Source organism: Athene cunicularia, assembly GCF_003259725.1.
Source record: "Athene cunicularia isolate RWA chromosome 8 unlocalized genomic scaffold, athCun1 chr8_part1, whole genome shotgun sequence".
Taxonomy (NCBI): domain Eukaryota; kingdom Metazoa; phylum Chordata; class Aves; order Strigiformes; family Strigidae; genus Athene; species Athene cunicularia.
The window spans coordinates 19385692-19392142 of record NW_020799109.1 but is presented as its reverse complement, the minus strand read 5'-3'; the positions used below and the strand labels follow the sequence as shown (position 1 = coordinate 19392142).

General features: G+C 39.4%; 1 protein-coding gene across 2 annotated transcripts in view; it reads right to left on the bottom strand.

The window, feature by feature from the left end:
• The window catches only part of SLC44A3 (solute carrier family 44 member 3), a 44382-nt gene extending 42988 nt beyond the window's left edge, over positions 1 to 1394 (bottom strand). For both annotated transcript variants that reach the window (XR_003398910.1, XM_026853696.1), the window contains exon 1: positions 1292 to 1394. The gene's annotated coding sequence lies outside the window, so the exon portion shown is untranslated. The remainder of the gene's footprint in view (positions 1 to 1291) is intronic.
• Positions 1395 to 6451: the final 5057 nt, after the last annotated feature.

Here is a 6451-nt window from a genome sequence, read left to right as displayed (position 1 = left end):
GCGCCAGGCGGCGGGACGGCGCCGGCCTGCGGCTCCCGCCCAGCGCGGGAGGTTCAGGCTTTACCGTTAATTACTTTATTTATGGGAATAACTGCAGCTTTGCTACTGCCGGCACAAAACGTGGGCTGCTTCCTTCTGTAGAGCCAACTGATAGCGGCACCCGTTCGGCTGTTCCGGCCGCACTATCAGTACGCGGTCATAGAGACTTTCCAGCTCTTGTTGGGCTCGTTTGATTGCACGGTTACATCACACTGACATGTTACGTCAGGCCATGGTTACCACTCACCGATGTCCATAGTATCAATGTAGAGTTTTCATAATTGGTGTAAAAATTGTAATAAAACTCTAAAATTTAACACATTGCAAAAGCAATTTTGTGTCTATAGAACCTAAATAGAGAAAATAACTTTTCCTTCACTGTGCACTATTACACTTCAAAAATATGTTAAAAGGGTAATTTTCTCTTGAAATATGAATGTAAAATTTATTTATTTGAAAAATTTATTCATGTGAAACAACTTTTTTTTTTTTTCAAAGAGAATGTCAGTATTTTGATTATATCAAGAAAAATAACCAAAATTATTAATAACTTAGACACAAAAGAACCATGCCAGTGATGAAGGCTGATACTAGAATTTGATGGCTTGTCATCACATGCTAATACTAGCATTCATTGTTGATCTGGCCCTTTTTGAATGATTCTCCTTAAGCTTTGTGTTACATTCTTATTGTGAATAAAGGAAAACAGCAAGTGGAACAAATATTTTTAATAAAATCCAGATTCCAAGCAACTGAAGTTCATGGAAGAAAACTAGAATCAGTGCTAAGGCCTGCTTTACTGAGAAATAGCAATGATAATTCTTGTATTCCTTCAATTAGCCTAGGAAAAGTTATCTTATACTCTATAGCAAATAACTCAGGATTAGAATAGGATTTTTTTAAAATTGTAAATTAAATATTTTCATTGTAGTAGGGTTGGGTTTTTTTACTTTCAAACGATCAAATAAGACATTTTATTTAGTAACAGATGAGTAATTTTATTGTGTGTCACTAGGTGGTGTTCTGCTCCTTGTTTAGAGTTACAACACAGTATTTCGGATTGGTGGGCAGAGGCTTACACTATGGTTAGCCACTATTTGCAAATGAGGATTTTTATGTTAGAAGTTGAAAAGAATTCCAGGAAGCAAGGATTTAAACATCCACAGTGTAATACTGAAAACTCTTGCTTGCTATTTGTCCAATCCTGCAAGTGCCTAAATTTCCAAGATCAATTTTAAACTTTCTGGTTTACCACTTTCACAGGAAGGAGCCTGGTTCTGCAGCTGAGTAGTTCAAGCACTCAGTGGGGAGTAGGGAATGTTAGAATTGACATTTTGTAGGGTTGATCTAGTTTAACCCGAAACAGAAATGAGATAAAATAGAGTCTGGAAAAAGAGTCTTGGATTACAGAACTAATGACTTGGCCAGAGAGGCGTGCACTGGTTTGTGCTCTCTTTCTGGGGAGAAACCCAAGTTGGAGCCTTTGGTCTCAATCCCCTGGTCAACATACACAAGATGCTGACTTTATAATATGCTTCATCTTAGTCTTGTATCCAACTACAGCCACTTTCATGGGAGATTAGTATGATGAGGGTCCACATTCACTTCTGAGTCTTCACTGCTCTGTAATGTTTCTTGTAAAGGCAAAAAAAAAAAAAATTAAAATCCTGGAGTACCCAGGAACTCGCCGTGATTTAGTTGTGAATTAAGACAGTAATAATACAGCCTGCCTGGTGTGTTGTGGTGGGGGCAACCATGGGAAGGGAGATTAACATTTACATTTTCAAGAATACTTAAAGGTTTTAAGAGTTTTTCTTACATGTTACCCATCTTCAGGCATGTTTAGCAACAACAGAAATACTGCAGCAATGAAAACTCATGGGCATTTTTCTCTGGTTTCAATTCTTTGTTTTTCACAAAGTCACCCAGAATATACAGCAGAAAGCCAGCCACAAACTCAAACTTCCTGACTCCAAGACTCTGATTTAATCACAAGGCTCTTATTATTTCTTATGAGTGTGTTGTTTATTCATGGACAGTGAATCCTGGTGCTGCCTGCACTTAAGGCTCGACCTTCTTACCAGGAAACTTACCTGGTTAAAACTGGGATGGGAATGTGGGTTGGGAGAGGAAGGTCTTAAATGAAAGCATGACAGCTCCTTGCTAAACTGGTTAAGTGAGATGGCTATTCCTATCTGTATCCCCTTCTGGGTCAGATGAGGAACAGAGACCAAATTACTTTAATAGCAGGACACAGCAACTGAGAAAGTCAACCTAAAACAAACATTTTCTGCCTAATTAGAGAAGGCGCAGCTGAGCAAAATTTCCATTACTCTCAAATGATCTTGCTTATTATGTACAGTAGCTTAGCAAGTATGAACTATTCTCCATATGTATCTATGTTATTTGGAATATTCTGAATTGAAACACCCAGAGACTGAACATAATGCCCCCTATTATGTTCAAGCTCCTAGTCAGGTTTTCTGACAATTTCTACTCTAAGATCTGATGTTTATGACATTGCCTGATTTGAACCATTCAGTCTGAAATTTCTCATGGCAGGTGCTGAAGATTTTTGGAAAACTTCAGCACAAATTATTCAGTCATTTCTAAGACTGAAATTTGAGAAGCAGACATAGTATCCCCTTTTGGGGTAGTAGTAAAGAAATCCTTACACATTGTTTAGATCAGAGATTTTTAATAGACAAGGAGAAGGAAGTGCTTTCTGCTTTTCTCCTATCTGAGAAACTTCATCCACATTTGTCCCAAACACTTTGATGATAAATCACAGTGTATGCTCAGTCAACTTGCTGAGCTTCATAGCTAAGGAATCTGAAGGCTCCGTCTGCATGGCATACTACTGAGTCTGCCCAAGACAGTTTGGACTACCCTGAAATGTGCTTCTGACCTGCCACATAATTTCACTGTTTTGCCTGTGCCTCAGTGATTGTCCCGACGGTGGCCAGGCACAACGGACAAAGAAGGATCCTGAGATGAATATAAAGAAAAACAAAAGGAGAAATTACTATTGCTGTTAAACATCTTCTTGGAACTGTTAAGGAACACCTTACTAATGAAGGCAAGGCTAGGAGAAGAAGGAGTAGGGGATTCATAAAAATCAGTGTCAGGAAGGATCATTAAAGCATTTAAATTAATGCTCTATACAGTGGGCCATTATGCCTCTGTTGAGCCACAATAATTGTGACTGACTGAAAGCCAGGACTGGCTCAGCAAAGACTCTAGAAACAGAAGTCTTAAAGGAAAATGGAAGACTATGACAGTAGAGGAGTGGAAGACAGAGGAGGTGGACAGAGGGCTGGCTGGTGAGGGACAGCATGCAGGACTGGAGGGAAGGGTAGCACTGATGTGAATGAGGCCGAGAGCCAGAAGAACATGGCTGGAAAAGGGAGGTGAAGACTGAACAAATAAGGAACCTGAGAGTGAAGGGAGGTTAGGATTGGTATATGGAGGTATACAACTGGCCAGGGAAGAAGAGGGTAGATCAGAGAAGCATGAAAGTTATGTGGGGATTAAATAAGCTATAGCACAAGTCCTGAAGGTACATGAAAGATTAAGACAGTGGAGAATGAAAAAAGGAATCTAGGTCTGCTACCACTCCCTTTCGCAGTCAGCGTATTGCCTTTCCTCTGCTGTCAGCAAACATCCACAATGATGAATTGAAAGTGCCCTGACTAATGACTCAAATCACCCTACCAGGTTTCTGATGAATCTCCTAGTACTGTCAATTACTCCACTGGATCAGCTGGCAGAGGTCTGTCCTATGTATCTAAAGAATCCAATCCTTTTGATGAGTTAGTGTCCTTATAATGCTCTATGTTAGCTTTTCTGTTTGCTTATCTAGAAAATCCCACCCGATAGTATGTTTACAGCTGGAAAGTTAACTACTCTGTTATCTGTATAATCATGAAAATGCACAAAAGATAAAATAAACAATATTTTTTTCTGGTAATTTGATTATTTTTGAGATGCTCCACTTCTCAGCCTTAAAAAACACTTGAATTTAACAAGTTGAAAACCAATTAATAAGACACTTATTTTCAGCTTCCAACGAACATAAATTCCACCTTCATCTGGGTATCTCCAATGCATTGAGGAGCTCTATTTTTATTTCAGAATGTTGATTATTGAGTAGATTATCCAGGGATCTCGAAGAATAGAGTGTACACATGTTATAGCCCAGCTATATAGCTTTAGCTTACTACTTACTACTAATGACCACTCCTCCTGTGAGTTACCAACCCTATGAAACATTCAAGGCAGGAATATAATGCCACAAAGTTAATTTGTTCCACTTTCCACACAAGCAAACAGAGATCTGCACAAAGAGCCCTTTCATTCCAGCCAATAAGCAGGCTAGAGTACAGTCTGACCCTAGGAAAGTGTTTTGAGTGTGTTTGCTGAGTTGAATCTGATAATAAACTTTAGAGCTGACTCATTTCAAGGTTTTAGAACAGGGCAAGAGGAGGAGTGTTTCAATATTACATGGGACTTCATATATCAACCCAGACAAGAAACAGAACTAGAGATGGGGATAGTTGATGTCAGAATATAGGGAATGTCAGAATTACGGTGCACTTACTCAGTGTTCTGACTTGTAAATGGCATGGGTACCATAAGATGCACGAGCTTGAACTGGAACTACTTCTGTGGTTCAGGACCACTACTGTCTCTCTCCAGTCCAAAAAGCAGACATGCCAGTGCATCTGAGTGCATCAATACAGAGAACAGAGAAGCAATTGGATTGCTCTTCACAACACCCCCAGAAAAGCCAGAGAAGGGAGTTTCTTGAGTTTCAGAGAAACTGAAAAGAGATAGATGTGGATTTGTAAGGTTGGAGAAGGGTGGCTTGTTCTGTAAACTATGTAAAGGGAAGGAAAGATGGAAGGGATTATTAAGAACAGAAGAAAAAAAACCCAACACCACCACCCCCCTCAAAAAAAAAAAAAAAAGGAATCACCTAGGATAAACCCAAATCAAACAGGCAACTATAAAAAGGCATCCATGGACCACATGGAGTCTGCAGAAATACCTGTGACCTACACAGTCAGGTCTAGTTCTGAATGAGAAGGATGAGAGGTTTACCTTAATTGGGTGAAGACCAGGGCAGTGTGGTTTTTATCAACACCGAGATAAGCAACAGACCCATTACAAGGGCTAGAGGGAAATCTTTTGTGCCAGCACAAGATTCTTCATCGACAGTTTAGTTCCTGTAAGGACAATTTATATTAATAGATTCAGCTACTGAATGTTTGCCAATGAAAAATAATTACGTCGAATCCAGACAGACAGCTTGGCCTGTAGGCTTGAGATCCGGCCCTTTCAGGAGCGCAGTGCCCGCCCAGGAGCTGCTGCCGCCGCCCCAGATTTCCCCACTGGATGTCACTCTCGGGCAGTTTGGCAGCCCCGGCCTTTGCCTGCTGCACAAGGGTTATGAACCACATATAGAGCCATATATAGAGCATCACTTTGGTTACAGTATCTTCTAAGGGGCTTAAATGCAATTTTGTTGTTGCTTTTTGGTTTGGATTTTCTCGGCACTGCCTTTCACTAGTTCCTCTAATGACTGCTGAAGATTAATTTTATGGATTTATTGTGTCTAGACATTTATTGTACAGAGGTTTAAAAGCATGTACAATTCTACCTGTATTTTATAGTTGCCTTTTTAAAACAAAAGCTGTTACTGTACAGTGAAGTTTGGACAGCAGCATATATATTTCTGTTTTTTCCTCTTAGAAATAAAAGTTTTTATGCAGAGAAGGCATTAGATCATCCAATATATTCAAACCTAACGGTCCCAACCACACCATAGGCAGGCATCAGAGAATACTCAAGTTATTAGGCTATTTGTAGACTTGATTGTATTCACTGCATAGTATGGCCTATTACTGCAATGACTATACATGGAGTAATCATTATTTCAGTTGGTAGTTTCAGGATAAGGATCTTCATTTGTAATAATGTGGGTTTGCATAATTTTATAAAACTAGACAAGATTCTAAGTTCCACTCCAATGCACATTAAAAAGACTCCAAGACATGGCATCTTCATTACTTGAAAAGAGAATACTGAACATCCTGCTTTCGTCAGCCTGTTTATAGCAGAAGGAAAGGTGACTATCTATTTGTTTAGTGCCAATAGGCTCCTCTGCCAAAGAATTGACATTCTGCTTTATGAACACTGCTGTTTGAACAGCAAGTTTAAAAAAAAACTGTATGTGGCTAGTCATGTTCAGATAATGGCCCACAAGATGCCTATTATTTATCTGAGCTATTCTTTATACTACCTCTGGTTTGCTGTCATGTTTTTACAGAGACTTCTCATAAATTACCTGCTCAGTTAAAGTTTCACCTTAATTACTCATGAGAAGAAGATCAGCAGTGAGTGGAATGCA